The following is a 22,134-nucleotide window of genomic DNA, read 5'->3' on the forward strand; positions in this document are numbered from 1 at the left end:
TGTAGGTATTGAATAACCCTATACAGGTAGGTATTGGTTTTTGTCGTGCCCCACGTGGATATCGAGCTAGAGGACAATAAGCAATTCATATCGAACACTCCTCGTATTTTAAGAACTCTTGTGACTCATCTTCAATATCAAAATAGGCACAGAGGAAGTTATCAGCTTGCACAAAATCTTTCAGTTTAGCTAGTCTTGTATCGCCTGTCAACTGGACAAACTTACACCGGCTACAAAAGGCTGTGATTTCATTTTCAAAAACATTTAAGTCTTTAAAAAATCAACTATTTTCAGGCGGCAAATAAATTGCACCAAGTACTAAATCATCAGACAGATTGGTCAAACTTTTGTCAAAGCTTAGCCAAAGTATATATTCAGAGTCATTTTCTAAGACCTTAACATTAGACACAATGTCTTTTCTAACATACACACCAATACCACCACTTTTCCTCAGATATTTTTGACTACGATGTTTGTCAAAAAAAAAACCCACAAACTTTTCAATATCAACATTATCTGTGGAGTCAATATGAGTTTCAGAAACACAAAACACATCAAAACTATTTACATATTCAATAAAGTCGGGGTAGTTCAATTTCCTTTTAAAGCCATTTACGTTTAAACCGCCAAATTTTAGAGTGTTACACACATTTTCACTGTCTAACCTCCGGTTGGCCTATGTAGAGGTGTTTTGTTCGCAGTTCGATTTCGAATTACCAGCCCAAGGACGACTGAATAACAATCCGTCATTGATAACGTTTGTGTTCGACAGTTCCGGTGGTTTACCTCTGAGGATACGGCGTTGGGGTGAGCGAAATTCCCGTCTCCCACGTCGTGGTGACCTCGATGCATTTCCACGGGTACACCCCTGCGATTCGCTCTCCGCGGAGGAATACTTCCAGTATTGTTTATAGTGTCATTCCCAGGGCGGGAGTCCCGCATAGCACGGGCGGCACGTGCAGCGTATGGATCATATGAAGAGTATTGCGGTTTGCCTATTGTCAAGCGGTCACGCTGCATAATCCGGTCAGGAGGGAAATCTCGGTTTATGTGATAGTCCTTGCCTTTAAGCATATAAGCACGAGAAATAATATATTCCGTGTCCTTTGAGTCTATAAAATTCACAACTATTTATCTCGTAGATCCCTGTTTGAATTTGCCCATTCTATGGCCTCTTGACATGCAGGGTTCGGAGTTATTTCTAAGATGGTCATAGAGAAAGTTAGCAATTGTCTCAAGACAGTTCTCATCTTTCAACTCCGAAATGCCCCAAAAAATGAGATTGTCACGCCGACTACGCGCCTCTAAGTTAATAGATTTGTACTCCAACAAGAGCAATCTCATGTCATGGTCCGATAACTGGGTCTCTTCCTCTTGGACTCTAGAAACTAGGTTAACACATTGATCTATTTTATTGTTCATGTTTTGCACGGACTCACTATCTGATGACAAGCTATCAATTTATCGTCCATTGATAACATTTTAAATTCTTCTAGGTTCATATTTTGCTCAGATACACTGTTTGTACTAAATTTACGGTTCTTACTTCAGACGTATCATTTTGTTAGCGTGCGAGATTGTACATCGCTATGGTGATGACACTGTATCCCGGAATTAATATCACATTAGAAAATTTTAATGGTCACAAACTGATGTTAATCCATTACAACTCGCCTTGTTTTCGGTAGGTGCGAACTGCGTGCAATTAAAATTGATCAGGCATGACTTGAAATAAACGCTCGGATTTCAATCAAAGTCGATAATTGGTGTGTTTGAGTAAAAGAAAAATGCCGTTAAGTGTAGAAATCATTCTTTCTTTCACGTAAGTCGGATTATCTGACTGAAATTACGAATAAATCATTTCGCATGGTTAACTTTTTTTCTATAAAAAATCATTACTCCATTTTCAAAGAGAGAATTTAAGTTAAGCCAAATATTTCTTTTTCTGTATTTTGGACTTATTAGACTCCATTACCCCACAGTGAATATCTACTCTCAAAACGCCAGCAGTTTCTCATGCCGTTTTGAGGTATTACACGCGACCATCCGATAAAAATTCGGTTACGTGTAAAATGCGTTGAAAGACCTCACTTTAACGGGGTCTCTATCCCTATAAGGAATAAATAATATGTCTATGAAGGCAAACAACGAATATTTTATTCTCTAAAAGATTAACAAGCGACGAGAACGATTTGTCCGTTTAAATTCGTCAATGTTTGAATTATTTTTGGTGTAAACAAAAGTAGAATTAATGCATATCGCTGATTGAGGTAAGCGACATGGCGGAAATGTGCATTTTCGCTGGTTTTGAAAATGAAAATATAACTTATTGCTGAGATAAAGAACAATTTAAGCATAGACACTTAGCCAAACGATCAAAGTATTATTTTGCTAATTATCAAACCGCAAGATAGTGACAGTAAGTTTAAGTAACAATGCCAAGAGATTACAAGAGCGGCAAAGGTGGTGGGGGCGTTAAACCCTCGTTCAGTGAGGACGATTTAGATGCTATTGCCGAGGCGGTCAAGGAAAAGATGGAGCCTAGATTAACAGAGATTAGAGACTCGATTGCAAAATGTGTTACCACTGAACGCTTTGAACGTGTGAAGAGTGTTGTTCGTGTGAATCGCTATGAAGCAAACAGGATTGAAAAATACACGCGTCGAGAGACTGCCAGGATACATGGTTTCGTGGTGAAAGGGTCAGAACTTGATTCTGAAATAACTGATAAGTTGAATCACATTGCCCGTCTTGATGCGAGGTGTCAAGAAATTGAATCTCGGACAGGCAAACCTTTGAGAGTTAGTGGTTTCGGTAAAGGAAAGGCCAAAAGGGGCTCCTGGTAGTGATATGGTCCCGCTTGATGATTCTGAGGAAAATGATTCAGATAACCTGATAGACTGTATAACTATACGTGTAAATCCTAATGGATTTATTGATCCGGCTGCGCTGCCAATGCTGGAGGAGGATCTTGATAAGTCGTTTATGCCATTTACTCTAGATGATTTGAGTGTTTGCCATCCAGTACCGTATTTTCCGGACAATAGGCCGCTGCACCGTATTGGCCGCAGCCGTATATTTTAACTATATCAAAAATAAAATTTAACGTATAGGCCGCTCCGGCATATTTGCCGCGACCTATACACTACTATGCGACGAACATGAGCATGTCGTATAAAAACTGTCCTCGATAAATAGTCATTGAAATCGGTCTTATTTACAGGTAATCACACGTGTTAATCCGTCAAATGCAGTGAACTGTTAAGTCCGAATGTAAGTTTCAAGTTTCTTGAGCTGTTTTGTAAAGGCCCTCTCGGCAATATTGTCCATTCTTTACATTTTACATGATTCGATCGGCTTTTAAAATGCAAATGAAAAATTAAACCGTTGCAAAGGCCGCACGTAAGGCCCATTTAGAAAAAATAAATTGACGTATAGGCCGCTCGGACGCATATGCCTCACCCCTTAAAATTTTACTTTTTTAAACGTATAGGCCGCGGCTTATTGTCCGGAAAATACGGTAAAAGCTAAAAATCCTCAGCATATGGTGCGTTTCGTGTCTCGAAGGAAGACGTTATTACTGTACGCTATCAAGAAACGCTTTATTTTAAGTGTGAAATATGCTGGCGTCTTTATTACTAAGGACCTGACTCCACTTAGATTTAAACTGCTGAACACAATCAAAGAAAACAAGGAAATCACGAAGGTTTTCACACGAAATAGTGACATTCATTGTGCATATAAAAGTAAGGGAATGGGTAATCACTTTACCTGATGATTTTTTTTTCATTTGAACTTGGACGTTGACTTTGAAAGGCTAGGTCTATCTGAATATGAATAGGAAAACGCCGAGGCAATGGAAGAAGATTCTTATGTTATAAATGACTTTTCTAGTCAACAAGTAGTTAACCATAGTTCTCATGTTATTTGTGACTTTTCTAGTCAAGAAATCGTTGACGCCAGTTCTCATGATGTTTTAATGATGATATATGTGACTTTTCTAGTCAAGAAATAGTTAATTGTTCTAATGATGTTTGTGACTTTTCAACAAGTAGTTGACGATAGTTCTATACAGAGCCACAATAATTCTAAATTTATATTTTCCCATGATCATGTGTATTGTTTACCTAGTCACTCTAATATTGTAAATTGTTCATTTGTTAATGTTGGTGGTCTAATCACAAAACTTAACAATCCTGATTTTGTGAACTTCATTAAAAGCTATGATTTGGTTTTAATTGCAGAAACTAAACTAGATATTTATGATGTTGTTAACCTATAAGGTTATGTTTTCTTGCATAAACCGAGAGAGCGCTGTCACAATCGTTCTGGTGAAGTTGGTCTTTTTATTAAAAGTTCTCTGACAAAAGAGTTTTATTTGTTAGATATTAGTTGTGAATTTTTTTTACCTCTAAAACGCAAGAGTACAGACACTGTTTTCATTACTGTTTACATTGCTCCTACAGGATCGCTATATAGTTCTATAGAGTTGTTTGATAGACTTGAAAATCACATTCGTGATCTGAAAACCAAATACACTAACTGTCTATTTTATGTTCTTGGAGACTTCAACGCAAGGAGTGGATCATTAAGTGATTTCATTGATTTCAATAAATATGTTATCAATGACAATTTTGATGCTGAAACCACACATGAACTTGTGTTAAATAATATAAGTGACTTAGGGTTTCCTGTGGAAGTGATAGTAAATGTAAAAAAATTTGGTCACAGACTGATTCAGTTATGTAAAACCTTAAACTTGCTTATTGGAAGTGGAAGATGTGGCAAAGATGTTGGTAAAATGACTTGTATTAAGGGGGATGGAAGTCTAATTGACTACTGTTTATCATCAGGATTGCTATTTCCACATATTACCTATTTTGATGTTTTGAAATATGATCCAGTCTTATCAGATGCACACTGTATGTTAGAATTTTGTTGTAATCTAAGTTTTAATAGAGATACAGATGTTGATCTTGTCTGTCTTGAAAATGTGGAATTTTATTTTAAACCATCGTGGAATTCGGGCTTGATTTTAGATTATAAAAATAAGTTTGATCAAACTTCGATTACAGATGTGTTATTTGAATTAACAAACGTTTTTGAAAACCATCATTTTGATGAAGCTATTGTAAATGACTTAACACAAAAAGTTTCAAACATTTTAACAGATGCAGCTAAAGGTTGTAATCTTTTTCAGAATAAGACCATTCGTAAAAACGTATAAGGCATTCAAAACCTTGGTTTGATAAAGATTGTAAAAATGCAAGAATTGAATATCTAAATTGTAAGTCTATGTATAATAGCAAACCTTCAGCAAACAATATAGATATTTTAGTTAGAAGTAGTAGGAGATATAAAAAAGAAATTATTAAGAGATTTAAAGATTTTCAAAAAAAAAAAAAAAAAAAAAACATTGTTGATAAAATTAAAGGTTTGAAAAATAAAGATCCAAAATCTTACTAAGTTTATTAAATAAATATTCAACTGATAAGAAGGATACCATTAATAAAGTTACTAATGAGGCGTTTTGTGAGCATTTTAGTAAATTAAATGAAAATTTAGTGCAAAATGACTCCGATGACATAGATTTATCTTTTGTAAGTTATAATAATATTTAACTTGATAAACCTTTTACTGTATCTGAAATCCGAAAAGCAGTAAGTTCATTGAAAAATAATAAGGCATCTTCCTCGTTTGATAATTATTAAATGAGTACCTGAAAAATGTTCCTGAAAGTATGTTTGACGTTTTCTGTTGTCTTTTTCAATATCATTTTGGATTCTGGTATTTTTCCAGAGGTATGGGTTAAAGGGATCATTTTGCCCTTTTATAAAAACAAAGGAAATATTTGTGACCCAGATAATTGTCGGTGTATCACAATTTTAAGTTGTTTTGGCAAACTTTTTTCAAATGTTCATAATACGAGGTTGAATGAGTTTTTAGAGATTAACAACATACTTTGCGAAGAATTTTCCTTGAAAATGTTGATTGATTTATACTTATCAAAAGGTAAACATATGATCTGTTCGTTCATTGATTACAGAAAATCGTTAGATAGTATTAATAGATGGGCATTTTAGCAAAAATTACTCAGTAATAACGTTGACGGCAAATGTATCAAAATCATTCATAATATGTATTTAAAAGCCAAATTATGTATTAAGGCAAACTCTTTCAGCAAAATGTCTGAATTTTTCACAAGCCATACCGGTGTACGTCAAGGTGAAAATTTATCGTCAGTACTTTTTTCCTTATTCTTGAATGATTTGAATCAGTTCTTGTCTAATCACTACAATGGATAAGATTTATTATCCAACATTGTTAAACAAACATTTGGATGTAGAAGTGTATCTTAAATTATATATTCTTTTATATGCTGATGACACTGTAATTTTTTCAGAGTTAGCTGCAGAACTTCAAAAAGCACTTGATGCAACAGTAATCTGACATTGCATCAAGTGCTTTTTGAAGTTCTGCAGCTAACTCTGAAAAAATACAGTGTCATCAGCATATAAAAGAATATATAATTTAATTTATAGCATTTGCAAGTTAACCCTTCTAAAACCAAAATCGTAGTTTTTTGGAAAAGTAAAAAAGGTCTACGTCATATTTAACCTTTTAACTTTGATGGTAACATTTTAGAAATTGTTGATAGTTTTTCTTATCTTGGAGTTAAGTTCTCCTTTAATGGTAAATTTACACTGACAAAAGAATATCTTATACAACAAGCTAGAAAAGCAATGTTTTCTGTGATTGTTAAGTCAAGAAAGATGGATTTACCCATTAGTATACAATTACATCTTTTTGATAGTATGATTGCGGACTTTTGGAGGGGTTAGGTGCGAACCCTCTGACTCCGGCCCTGGATCCGGTTTCAGTATTGCCTTTTTCATAAAATGGGCTCATTACTTTTTGCGTATGCCTTTTTTCGACATGTCTATACAATTTTATTTTATGGTAAAAATGACTTTAGCAATTGTCTATCCATTATGCATCTGTCACGTTCATTAACCTTATGAAAGTGTTTTTCGAGTGTTATTAGAATAGATCAATTATTCCTCATCTAACATACACATGCATTGAATGTACAATAGAAACCTAGGTTTAACTGAATCCTAACCTTAGTCAGTATAGAACATACATTCAATGTGTGCGTACTTTAGGAAATGCTTTTATTTTGTTTAACTTTAAGGATTAGATTATGTCGTGCGCACGAATCTCATCTCGTGCTATCAACATCTTATCTCGTACGCACAACTTATCTCGAATGCACGACATCTTATTTCGAACGTTCTTGAGCGCACCACATCTTATAACGTGCACACAACATCTTATGTCAGACGCATGACATCTCATCGCGAACGCACGACATTTTATCTCAGGCGAACGACATCTTATCTCGAACGCACGACATATTCTATCATTGTACGACATCTTATCTCGTGCGCTCAACATCCTATCTCAACACGACATCTTATCTTGAGCGCACGACATCTTATCTCGAACGCACGGCATATTATCTCGAGCGTACGACATCTTTTTCGTGCGCACGACATCTTATCTCCTGCGCACGGCAGTTTAGTTTATGGAAATTGGCATGGCACACCGCGGCTTTCCAAGCCTTGTTGTATATATGGAATCATGTCCCTTAATTTGTGGTAGCTCTTCTGAAAACTCCCAGATAATATATTTCCAGAGTCATATAAATTGAAAACTCACACGAATTATTTTTAATTTAAAGGCATTGAAAAATAATCCACGAAACCAAAATAAATGCAAGCGCGAGTTTTCGTCAATTCTGGTGATGACATTTACCAATATTAATGAATTGATAGTAAAATGAACACGTATTAAGTTTCTTGTGTGCGCCTTAGAATCATTGAAGTTAATTTTTTAATACAACTATTAATCTAATTATGTAAACAATTAATACATTAACAAAAACCGTTTAGATATAATTATTTCAATATTCCGCCATACTAAAGTTCCTGACTTTTCTTTATAGGTTTTTACAGTGCAGTATAATAATCCCACGCATTTTATTATTCACTCATACAAGTGTCGATTCCTCGTCTAAATAAACTGCAAGTCGAGAGATTTCCTGCGGCCGTAAGTTCATGTACGCGTGCCCTCACATATACTGAGTACATCAAGAAACGCAACACTTGGTCTACTGTCGATATTTTTCTGAACCTGATAATTGACAAGAAAAGTACACTTACTTGATTTTTGGGGGCGTTTTGATATTGGATGATTGTCAGGTTTCTACATGATTTTACAACACAAACTTCAAATATACATGTACCAGGAAAGTATGAAAAAAATGATGTACTGGACATATTTCCGCACGTACGTTTAAAAATATACATGTGGACGTATATATTTAAGCATGCACGCACATTCGAGCAGCACTTATACATTTACTATTGTACGTGTAAATTTATACACACACGTATAATTTAACGCACGCATGCGTAATTCTAGGTGCTTGTATATATACGCGTGCACCTACATATTAACCATTGTACGCGTATAATTTTATGCATGCACGCTTTATTCGGAGTGCTTGTATATTTACAATTAACCATGCACATATGGACGTGCATGAGTAAATTTAAGGAATAATAAGTTCCCAAACGTGGTTTATCGCAGAACATGAAGGCCTGAGTGATATATTGTTTCGCATAAGAACGAAAAACTTGGGAACTTATTATTTAGATTATAACACGACATACCAGTATCAACAGTGTTAGAAATAATGGTAACTACTGTTTACAACCGTGCGCTACGCACCTGGATTGGATGACGTCATTGCACGCGAGTGGTTTATTGCAGAATAACCCGAGATAGTTTTTGCTCTACATGTATGTAGGTTATTTGCTGGTCATGTTAGAATAATGTATAAGCATTACCTATATATGTATATGTGCACATACTTTTAAAATGAAATAAAGCCATTTATACACTATAGTGTAATACAGTTTTGACGTTGGCGTCGCTTCAAGTCGGATTTACTTGTTCTATAATAGAATTTTTTTCATTACTGCTGTTCTTGTCACTTTTTCGAGGGTGTTTAACAAGAGAGAAAACGTATGTTAACAGAGAGATTTTCGCGCTCACGTGCTGTTAAAACACCCACCTTTTCATGATGCGCGTTCCGTGGCAGAGCGTTACCGTATTACGGCCACAAAGCGGATAATTTAAATGGAATAGACATTCCTGCGCATTTCGTTGAAATTTAATGACGTTTAGGTGGAGTTTATTTATTTATTATATATTTTGCGCTTTATGCTAGAATAACGTTAGCGCATGTTCATTTCGTGTAATAAGATATTAAGAATCCCTCGGGATTCTGCAGACGTTATAATACGAAAAAAAAAAAAAAAAACAAAAAAAAAAAAACCGTGCGTTATCGTTATAAAGAATGAAGGAAGTTTGATGTTGCGGCAGGAAAAAATTACATGTGATAGCAAAAATCTTCCCACATTGATTTTATTAAACTTTGCACATTACTCGACAGAGCCTCGCATGTTATTACTTTATTCAACTGATGTAATAAATTCAATATGACAAGACACACGTGTAAAATCCTCTGTATAAGTGCACTTAAGAAATAATAAGTTCCCTGTAGCCTTCGTGATATATTCTTACGCATAAGAACTCAAAACGCGGGTTATTCTACGATACACTCTTGTGAACTTGTTATTTCAATTCTAATACGACATACTAGTATCAACAGTGTTAAAAGAAATGGTAACTACTTTTTACGATCGACCGTGCTACGCATCTAGATCGGATGACGTCATTGCACGCGAATGGTTTATTGCAGAATAACCCGGGATGGATTTTACTCTGCATGTTTGTAGGTTATTTGCTGCTCGTGTTAGAATTGTATTTTGAAATGTGCGCCCACGTAAAGCAGATTTAGACCCAAGTGGTACACCATAGTTTTCACGGCAGTCTTTTAACCCAGTCATCCTCTACTGTCGCAAGACAGACAGACGATATATGAAAATAATGACCTGTATTGCTTGCTTATATGCCTATGTCAGCAACTTCCTTTCCATTTTCACTATTTTGTGTAATTAGTTTAAAGAATACAATGAGTGCACGGATGGTACTGGTGAGCAAACAATTGGGATCATGTATATGTTTTTTTTTTTGGCGGTAAACATACAAAACTGTATTCCAATTTTCGTGTGACAGGTTTAAGGTCAGTTGTATCATTTAGCGTTCCCCTGCTGGACCCGAGCACCAACCGATCACGATTCTGCAGATGTTTTAAAAAGGAAACATTCACCGCATTTAATCATAACTTCTGAAAAAAATCAAAACAATAACATATTTCTTGGAAAGCAAATCTCAGTTAATATTTATATCAAGAACTGCGAAAAGAAAATCAATAAGCTATAGACATTTTCCATGAAAACGAGTAGGCTGGTTCCTTATTCCTTTTTCAAATAAGGAACTAGTTCCTTATTCTATTCCTTATTCGGAGAACACTCTGCGGTAAAAGCAGTGTGACAATGATCCTTCCTCTGTTCAGCAGCATAAAATGAACAAGCTAGATCATAGCACGAGTGATTAAGATCGAGAAACCGAATAAGGAATAAGGAACTGGTTCCCTATATCTTTTTCAAAAGTCGAATAAGGATTCTAACACGACCAACAAATAACCTACATACATGTAGAACAAAATCTATCTCTGGTTATTCTGCAATAAACGACTCGCGTGCAATGACGTCATCCGATCCAGGTGTGTAGCACGGTCGTAAAAAGTAGTTACCATTTTTTCTAATATTGGTGTACTAGTATGTCGTGTTATAATCTAAATAACAAGTTCCCAAGTGTGATTTGTCGTAGAATAACCCGAGTTTTGAGTTTTTATGCGTAAGAATATATCACGAAGGCCGTATATCACGATTTTTGTGATAGAAAAAAAATTACATCTCCGTGTAGAGGAAGGACCACTGCATACATACCTTTTCATCGTTTTACTCGTGTTGCTACGAAATGAATAAAACAGACTCAAAATGACGTACCTCTTGTCATTTGTCATTTTCGCCGCAACTTGACATGTTAGCAACCAACATAACACGTCTTTTCGAGGTACACGGGGTGTAGAAGCGCTCTTTCTTTGTCGCAACAAAGACTTCGCCGTCACCGCACGTAAACGTAAGGTCATTCTAGCATTAAGAGTGTTTTAACAGAGACAAGCATATTTAGCATATTTAAATCTGCGTGAATTGTGCGGGTCTCTTTAATCATGGGCAGATATCTCAATAACAAGCACACAGATCTGGATTTCATTTCACCATATTGAAGATCATATTTTTATTTTACGACTGTGAGAAGTTTCATTAAAATCTACAATGTAGAAAAAATCTGTTAGTGCAAATTATTGTGAACTTGTATTATATTTAACAGTCACTCTCACACACGGCATACACACTAATGTATAGAAATTGTTGTGATCGCCTATGTCTGACATGCATACTTTCGTTTGTAGTACATATACACATGTATATAAATAATAAAGTCAAACAGGTGGGCATTGAGCGTATCAGCCCCTGTTCGGCCTCCTGTCATATCTCTCTTTCTCTTCTTCTTTTGTAAATAGAAATGCTGTTCAAATGATTATATTAATAATGTATAAAACACAAAGGCTACACATTTTACTCGTTAATTAACTACAATTAAGTAGCCGTTTTCCATTGTTACACGTGATGTTGTTATATTGTATGCTACGCTGATGTTTCCCAATATTGTGGGACTTGTGCAGAATGTAAATAAAATCTTGAATCTTGAATCTTGAAAGTCTATAATTTCCATCGAAGAATTTTGATTGGAAAATTGTTTTGCTACTCTTCAAGGTATACAGTCAAGTAGCTAAATACGTTTCCCATTTCAACAAGACGCTGTCTTCCGGCAATCTCTGGAAAGTTAAACTTCCATTCAATCATTTCATTTACAGTATGAGGCTGCTGTCTGTTTCTATTATTCGAACGGAGTTATCAAGTGCTTTTTATCCTCATTTTATTTTACAAATTCAATGACACTGCAACTTTTGCCCATATCACCAAGTAATGAGATCCAAGCAACTAAAAAGGACATAAAAGTTTACTTTGCGGCATTCATTACACTGAATACATTTTAAGCTAATTTTTCTCCACAGTATTGTAGATATTGTTTCATTTAGCGTGTTTAGATTACGATGCAAGTGTAACTTAATAACATTTTTTGACTGCAAAACTTGTTTTAGTACAATTTGGTCAATCTTTTGCGATGCAAGTGTAACTTAATAACATTTTTTGACTGCAAAACTTGATTTAGTACAATTTGGTCAATCTTTTGAAGATTATTAAAATTTCTTTACTTGCGTGTCTGAATCATGAAATGATATCAGATATCCATTTATTTTTATAGTGGTAAAATCATTTGTTGAAAATCACTCACTGTACTAATAAACTTCAATAAAGTATGTGAGTGGGTAGTAAGATGGAAGGTAGCCTTCAGTGCTATAAATGGATTTTCAACTTTAATTACAGTCACACCTGCTTGAGAGACCACAACACTCAATGACTCAGATAATAATCCTACCTTGCATTCATCCATACACCTGTAGGTAAAAAAAAATGTTCGTACGGTTTTAAAAAATCGTACGAGTCCACCAATTTTTGAATCCTTCCGGTCTCTGTATAGTCGTAGCGTCTGGTCAGAGTACCTACGGACTCCCTACGATCTTTGGAGGATGCTATCGTAGGATATCCGTACGGACATCGCAGACAAGTCATGCGGTGCTCGCAAGGAGCACGGCCGTACCTCGTACGTAGCTCGTGGATTCGTACGGCGCTCGCACGGCACTCGTACGGTGTCCGTAGGTACTGTGTTTTTATACCCCCTTGAATCACCAAGGAAGTCGTACGGAGCCCGTACGGCGATCGTAACGCCCTGCGATCCCCGCGCGGACATCGCACGTTTAACAAATCCGCACGGACATCGTGCGATGCCCGTACGAACTCTTCCGGGGCCTGTGCAGTTCCCATATGGGGCTCTTGCGAGCTGCCCCTGACTTCGAAAATGTCTACGAGCTCATAGAGAACTCGGGAGCTCGGTGAAACATTTTCACCGAGTTCCCGAGACCTCTACGAGTACAAAAAAAAAATCCGTACGACGCTCGTACGAGTCAACGATATCCGTACGGACGCCGTACGAGGTTGCCAAAATTCGACTGAAAACCTACTCGTTCGGAGCTCGTAACGTTCAAGATTGTGACCGGGGTATTAGTGATAAGTCATTTCAATGTAATGTTAATTTTCATGGTAAATACTGAATAGTTTTTTCTTGTTTTATATATGATATATGATATGGTACAAATAATATTATATCTAAATTTCAGATTAAATAGGGGATCTGAATTTATTTTATTAGACTTAAAACATTTCTGATGTCATACAATATGCATGTATCCTAAAATTTTCCTGCATTGAGATAAGTTCTTCCCGCAATAATCAGGGTATAATTGGGGATTAAATATTTATCAATAGCTTGATAGGTAGGACTATCTGCAGGAGCGCCTACATGGAAATTAAAAAATCTTAAAACAACATCAAAATGATCAATTCAAGACTTAATATTTGGTCTTAAATGTTATATATAAGCAACAATCATGTATTGGTATATAAAACAATTGGCTGCCATTTTGTTTCTCGATCCGCTTGCAACCCGGTCCAGTTATTATCAGAAATTTGTTCCTTGCCTTCTTTACTTCAAAACAACATTTTCCTACTGATTGATATACGTTTTGGTTATTAACACGCTTGCGTTATTTGTTATTGACCAGTAGTTTTCTAATCGGATGGTAATTTTATGACGGAAATCAGCTGTTTACAACCCGAAACCTTTATTTTAATGTTTTTTTTTTAAAAAATATCAGATAATACTGCCAACTTATAAAGCGAGGTTGTGGGGGCGTCAGCCCCCATTAATGAATGTTTAGCATTTTTTATCTGGCGTTAAAAATTAAAATGGAGAGAGTTTATTTAGAGGAATCAGCTGTTCAAATATCGATCCCTCGATACATGGGTCATGACTCGTGGCAGCCCTACATTTTAAAAGCGGGGGTGTGGGGACAGCAGACCCCATTATAAATTGTTTAGCATTTTATCCAGTATTGAAAATAAAAATTGGAGGGTGTATTATCTAATTAATGACTTACATTTCATCTTTTAATCAAACAAATCTAAACTACAAGTTAATCCAGTGCTTTCTGTCTTAGTGATATCCTTCAAGGGCTGTCTATCAGGAATGGGTAGTAGGGGTGAAGCGGTGAACAAATTGAAATAAGGGTTGTAAACCCTGTTAACAAATTCCAAAAATGTCAAAATGTATCACTGGAGTCAGCCAAATACTTTTTCCTCACACAGTACTCCACAAGATACCCGTCATACAAATCCTTGACGGAGAGACTTTTCTACCACATTCCAGGTGGATTCAATAAGATTTGTGCAAGCGCCGGGTTTACTGTTTTTGAACTCAATACTGTGATTGACAGTGAGGTGATTGTACCCCTCAGACTGTAGGCTATTGTATGCTTTCCAGCAGTCTGAGAGAATTGTGGTGCCTGGTTCAATGTACCGCAGAATAATGGGGATAAGCGTTGTTGCAATTCTGTCTTCTATCACTTCAAAGAAACACTTTTTACTTTCTCTCTCAGTACCTCATTCTGTACACTCAAGAAATTTCCAGTGCCTGGACCAGGATTCGAAACCCAGACCTATGGATTGACAGTCAAGCGTCGTGTGGCCTGTTACCGCTAGACTAACAGGCAACTTATTAATACACGTATCTTCGTTTAAGCACGTTTTGTTTATTCTACCTAGTTACCCTAGTAATACGTAACTAATCGTATTGAAACGTAGTGAATCGTGGAAGACACCAATTGCAACGTATTCATCATGCTGCGTTTACACTTAACCACGATGTCCACGATTTAAAGAAAAGCTTGGAGCTCCACGATTTATTGCACGAATTTTGTATTACAATGCTTTCCTAGGCTTTCTTACGCACTCAGTACGTTTTGTTACTACCTGCAACGTTTAATTACGAAACCAACACGATTCTGGTTCAGATCTGCCACGACTTTCATCACGTTCTCTCAAGTTCTCTTATGATTACCACGATATACTATCGCGTTGTGTCGCGTTCTGTTTAGATCCCTCACGTTATCAAGTTTCGTTAAGCTCTCCTACGATTTATGGCCACGATTTGATAAAGATTGTCACGTTTTGAGCACGATTGGAGTATAAATAGGAGGCATGGGTCATCCTCTCATTCTCTCCAGAGATTCCAAAGATAAGAGGAACGAGCTATGCATCAAAGAGCTGAACAAGATGCTGAATTTGCAATTTTCGTGTATGCCTATAATAGTTACTTGTCGGCAGCAGCAACAAGGGACCGAACATGGCAGGATAGAAGAGGGAGGAAGGAGAAGAAGAAATAGAAGGCCTAAGACCTGCTGGTGAGACCATGGTTAAGTGGAAACCGAAGGCACCAACTGGGGCAATACCATCAACTTTTCAACACAGAACTCAGGCGTGAAGACGTTAACTATGTAAGGATGCCTCCAGATCTGGTGGAACTTTGAATCGTGTTTCCAAGATCAGCAAGATCTCCATACGATGGAGCATCAAGGTCTGATGCGCTACGTTAAGGTTTGTTAAGCTGCATTACGCTCTACAACGATTTACACGTTCTACCACGCTCTCTCAAGATTTAAGATAAATCGGGATAATCACGATCCTTACGATCATCACGATTCCACCAAGTTTCCTCAAGATCACAACGATTCGATCCCACTAGCCCCCACGCTCACCACGCTTGTCTCAAATCGTGGACATCATGGACATCGTGGCTAAGTGTAAATGTCAAACATTTGGCAATCTGTAGGGATGGAAAACGTAGAAGTACCTAGCGCATATTACCTGACAGTGTGACTTGAGACTTAGTTATGTCGTATTTATATCCTTTCCGCGACCGTAGCGAAATAAACGTATTAGCGTCTGATGGCCCTTTCACGCTTCCATAGAATCAACATTTATTACACGAAATTCATTTTGAAAATATGTCTGAAATGTCTAGGTCTGCAGCTCTCAAATACGGAAATATCTGACATCCGAGATATATACTGACACTTTTAGACAACATCAAAAAGGACCTTTGGAACGATTTGACGAAGTTCCAAAAATCTCTATATACTCATGTTCCGTTACGGACCCCTGTGGGATTTGTGTTTATTCCATCTAACTCCTCCCTCTATTGTTATTCTATTCATACCAAGGTCAAATGCTCACAAGCGGTATCACAAACAAAACGTACGTGGTCTATTGTGTTAACTAGGTCAATCGTATTTGACAGTCCCGATTGGACAGTCTGTTTTATGTAAACATTAATGGTTGACAGTTTTGGATCCGTCCAATGGCGGTTCTCGACGGTATCTTTTACACTTCAGGCTCTTTAATCCCAGTTTACAAAAGTGTTTTCGAGTGTTGGGACTTACATTGATACAGGAATACTACAAGTCACCGGACACGGTATTATTTGTTTTCAATTATGCACAAAGTAATTATGCAAATAACTTGTTAATATTAAATTTGTTATGTTTATTCAATGTCATACATCTGTGTAAACTTAAATCGTTAGCTGACGAATAATAAGCAACTGTCTCCATTTAAAATACTAACATGTGCCAAATTAAACTTCCGTATGTTTGTGGAAAGTTCATGTTAGTACCCAGTACTGAATACGATAACAACTTATAATCATATTTGGTAATTTAAGTGTATATAGTTTGAGATGATGGTGCTAATCAGTTTACGCCTGATCTGATCAGGGGTAATAATTGATATTTTACATCCATTCTTTAAGCTGTGCATTTTTGTGCCAATTTTGCTAATCACTTTTTATGTAAATTTCTTATGGCAGTTTTTAGGCTTGTTCGGGTTAGATAGTTAAGTCATGATTAGCATCATCAGCTCAAGTTTTTAAACTTAATTACTAGAGCAATTGTATATCATAGTTTTACTAATTATGCGAATATTGATAGTCTCTTATAATTCTGCTGAAGAATGGTCTAGCAAATTTTTTAAAGTGTATAAACTATGGATTTTTTATGACTGTATAATGTATGCAAGAATGAGACTTTAATAAAGAATATATATATAATCGTCACACATTTCCTTTGTCGTGAAAAATAAATGCTTGTAGTTTCGCTCGCGAAAATTTAAAGGAATTCGAGGTACGTTATTTTTAGTTTAGGAACAATTAACAATTTTTAAACTTTCTTTTAAAGTTTTGTTTTCAAGAAAACTTCTTATTTTCGTAAAATCTGTTTCGCGAAAAGTTATCATTTATCTTTGGAGGTATAGAAAACTTTCGCGAAAATAACGGAAGTTTTTAATTTAATGATTAAGGATTTCATGAAAAAAGAAAAATAAAATAACGCCTACTAAAAATACCTTAACAGGAAATTATACTAGTTTGTATTTATGCTTAGGTCTGACACAAAGTTTTCTTTAAAGTTTTGCAATAGTTGTGGTTTTCATGATCACCGCAAATAACATGAAACTGGAGAAAATTTTCAAGAACAAAAAGAACAAATTTCATAAAATGAAAGTCGAACATTTTCATAAGTTTAATACCATATGCAGAAATATGCAAACACAATCAAGAATAATTTAAAACAAACCATCGTCAAAGTTACACGCGATCCAATACATTCACAGTTATCGAGACACCGAGTGCAAAAGGGAGTGAATAGAGGGAGAAGCGAGTAAGCTCATTGTTACTCTGTAGGGGAGAGGGCAGTGGGTCTTGGGTTGGTAACTGATATAGCAAAACATATTATGGATTAGATTGCATATTTTATGCTACCACAAGAGGTAATTATGGAAGAAACAAGAACACAGATACCAGATGTCCATCTGCGCAGGAATATATGTTCGTCCCTGGCTGACAAAAATCATGTATTAACAGTACGTGACTCTCCTTTTTCACCCGTTAATACATGGTCGGATCCAGTGAAAATGTATTTTTTATGCAAGAATTATTGTAAATGATCAGTTGTTAAAGTTACAAATAAATCCATTACTTTACCAAAACCTGAGTAATCTCCTTTAATCCATTGGCTGCACTATCTAACAAAAAAGTAATGTTTTATATTATATTTTAATTTCAGCAATCATATATATATCGCACTACCAAAATTATATCAAACAAAATGAAGCCTGACAAGACAACAATGCCGACAGAGTTGTTCAAAACCGAGGTTAGTTGCTTCAATACTTGATTATCATTTCATGAAACCCCTTTGAATTCTATTCCCTTTAATCTTAAATTTTCATCGTCTGGATTATGCAAATAATAATAGCAAATATATAAAAATATGATATAAATGCTGAACAATATTTTAAAATGCTAACTCCTTCAATGCACGCAGCCATATATCAAAATCCGCTAACGTCAAACGTCTTAGTAAACAATAAATCAGTTATGAACATTTTTACAGGTTAGAGAGAAAACATTGAGAAGGAAGACAGTATACATGGTGATTGCTGTTGTTGCATTCGTCCTCGTGGTCAGTGCAGTACTTCTTTCGGTTTATTTTGGAATGAAGATGACCAAAGACATCTACAAGGTAAACTGACACAATATTTTAAATTTAACGAGCTGGCAAAACAAATATTTTTCAGAATCTCTAAATTACAAAAGAAATCAAAGATGTCAAATATTTCAACGAAATGTTGCAATTTCATAAGTTTGGTGTTTCATAAGTTTGGTGGTGCATTAGATTTTCTCCGTTTAGTCAAAACATTTTTACGACTTAATCAAATCATGGAAAATGGTACAAAGCATCACAAATGCCACAAATACTGTTGTGTTCTCTGAAAATAGTGTAACTGTGTACAAGTTCGGATTGTTCGAACTACGAATTTTCTGAAAGCAGTACCAAAACCTGTGAAAATACAATGCAAACTGACTTATCGGGCACCTTTAATAACCAGAATCCTACTTTAAAGGCACAGTCCCTTAATCCTGGAAGATGTGCTAACTGTCCTATATAAGCATAACCTGCTTCAGCTGGAACCCGTGGGCCTTCGTGGCCGAGTGGTTATGGTCGCTCTGTCTCGCAGTTGTGGGTTCGAAACCTCGCTTTGGGTGTAGAATTCTTTCAAAGGAGAAACCCATCCGAATGGCTTACGGAAGGTCGGTGGATTTACCCAGGTGCCTTCCCGTGATGAAATAATGCCCGGGGAAACTCATAGGGTCTCCCTCTATCATCAAAAGATGGAAAGTTGCCTTATGACCTATAATATTAAACATTTACTGGAACCTGATCTTAAAATAAAAGCTGTAAAAAAAAGAAATATTTATTTAAAGATTTTAAGCAGCAAGATAGCAACATACCAAGTACAAGTTTTAACTGATGTGTATGCACTATCAGTTTAAAATCATGTGTGAAATATTTTGCCCATTATTAGATTCAATTTTTTAAATACTTGATATACTTAATTTAAATAACACATACTACGTATTATCCAATTTGCCTTTATTCAACGCACATATTACAGACAAAAATGTTTGACTTAAAACTTGGCCTCGTCTACACACTTATGTTTATCTAGTTTCTCTGTTTCCTGCAAAAAAAGACACTGAGGACATATCCCTTAGGTTTTCTTACACATGTTTTAGGGTCATTTTTATGTTTTACAAATTTTATATTTTGTTAATAGACAGTATATACTATTTGGGTTTCTAGTCCAGAGGAATAGTTTGTAATATACCGTGTGATTAATCGATATCAACCCTTAGATTCAACAATAACGATAAATGCCGGCTTAAAGTAGTTAAAGGCCAACATGTTAAACCGGAATCTTTGAAACAAACTTTGACAAAATCAAGATAGCTTGTCCCATGCTTTAAAGCCTGTCTCTGTACCTTCCGTACTGATGTGCAGTAGGATATTCATCATAGCAGTGTTAGGATGAGGGCATAAATGATGATCACGTCTTCTGAAATCCTGATCCTGTTTACAATGCCTGCTGTACATGTGTACTTAAAAATGAGTCCGTCAGCACCTGCCGTGTACAGGCAGGGGAACATATAAAATTTAAACGGCAGCACTATTTTAACGAAATAAAGGGGTAGTGGTAGGATAAACAAGATTTTAGATAGCCAATATAATTGAAAAAAAAAAACCTTTGTGCTTGAGCCAAGATACATTTAAAACCTCTTGACAGCCATCCGCAAATTACAGCGGTTATATTTAGTGATTATAATCTTAAAGTTAAAGTAGGTTGTTTGTTTGTTTTGTTAGGAGTAACATCAACAAATTGTAGATCATACGGAGACTTTTTAGCTTTTGAAGGAAGACACAAGTACCTTTAAGGTACGAACGGTCACCTAGATGGATATTTTTGTGTCCGACCCGTTGTCGTGATGATTACCAACAAGCCCGTTTGCAATCGGTGGATAGTAGCCTAATGTAAATAATATGACATGTTACTTTAAGGAAGCTGTGAAATGAATTAGGATTGACTGCTCATAAAATGAGAATGAACTGAATGAACATAAATGTTATACTTCTTGCTATTTTCAGGTTTGAGAACGAGGCATCTAGTAACGACTGGGGATCTGAAATATAGCCGAACACACAGGACAGTAACCAACAGTTGAACCTCTCTAAATATTGGCAAAAATGACATCGGTACAGTCTGTGTAAAAGTGATTTTACTTAAAGAGAATTCCTATAGTTGTTTTCCTTTCATAGAATTTTTTTAAATTCACATATATGATAGGAAAATTTGTGTTGAAAACAATCAACAAATAAAAACAATAGGTCACTAGGCTTGTTTTTGTGAAAAATTATTTTGAACACACCCACTGTTGCTGAAACTGCCAGCGATTTTTCAACATTTTCATAATTTTCTGTTTTTTTTTATAAATACCAACCAAAATATACATGCGGGCAGCACAATACGGTTTTTTCTTTTTACAGATTTTATTATATACTTATTTGATATCATAGTCATATTTGTAATACTCTATCCCTACAATAATGGGTACAAATGAAAAAAATACTGTTTCATATTTACTTTTGTGAACTTTTTTCAATGAAAACTACCCATAGTGAAGAATATTTTTTTAATTTTGAAAAAACTCTTTCATAGAATTTTTTCTTTTTCTTCTTGTGTATAGATAATTGTATTGTGAGCATAAAAATGACTAAAAATGTATTGGTCGCCAGGCTAAATTTTATGTTAAGACCGCTAGAATACAACACCTGTTCGGACGTAAATCGCGCGAACCTGGCCAAATTGATTACATGTATGTCTGCTAAAAGTTAAAAAAGTTTTAAAAATTCTTAATTCTTTCTATAATTGAATACTAAATAATCTGAAAGGTGATATTGTCTTATCTGTACTAAGTCAATTATCTTACATTATATGAACAACACTGTCTTTGTACTAAAATGCGATGTGGAAAGCACAACCACAAAAATAGCAAGATACCTGTCAGGCATGATACTTGTCAATACAACATAAAACCAGTATCAACATTTGATTACTGATATAACATATCAAAAATGTTATTTCATTCAAGATTCCTCATATTTAAGATTGTATGTAACATGTTTCAACAAATGTTGACTTCAGTTCAGTTTTCCATAGAAAGTGTCGGCTGCGCAGAAAGATGCGCATAAAAAACTATAGGAATTCCCTTTAAAAGGAAATACAAATAAAATAGCCAAACACATATATAATTATACACAAAATGAACAGCATCAACATAATCAGATACCTGCCTTGATACATGTGTTTTTATCCTCATATTCATTAACCTTTAAAGTATATTGTAATTACATGTGTTAACCTTCCGCCATTCGTGTAAATATATCGTTATTTCATTAGTAGTGCACGAATATAAGACGCGACAGACTCACCCTCCCTCTTTAAGGCATCTTGCTTTAACCATGATATGTTTTAACCATGATGAGACCTGGAGTTAAACCATAACCCATGTCAGAAAGTGGGGCCTGATTAAATGGATAAGACCGTGACTTTATCATTATTG

General features: G+C 35.6%; 1 long non-coding RNA gene across 1 annotated transcript; it reads left to right on the forward strand.

The window, feature by feature from the left end:
- Positions 1-16,466: 16,466 nt before the first annotated feature.
- Positions 16,467-18,703, forward strand: LOC123528287 (uncharacterized). The gene is made up of 3 exons (XR_008367172.1): positions 16,467-16,595; positions 18,239-18,328; positions 18,569-18,703. It is a non-coding gene; the product is annotated as an uncharacterized LOC123528287 (long non-coding RNA).
- Positions 18,704-22,134: the final 3,431 nt, after the last annotated feature.

The sequence above is a fragment of the Mercenaria mercenaria genome, chromosome 14 (genome assembly GCF_021730395.1).
Source record: "Mercenaria mercenaria strain notata chromosome 14, MADL_Memer_1, whole genome shotgun sequence".
Lineage (NCBI taxonomy): Eukaryota > Metazoa > Mollusca > Bivalvia > Venerida > Veneridae > Mercenaria > Mercenaria mercenaria.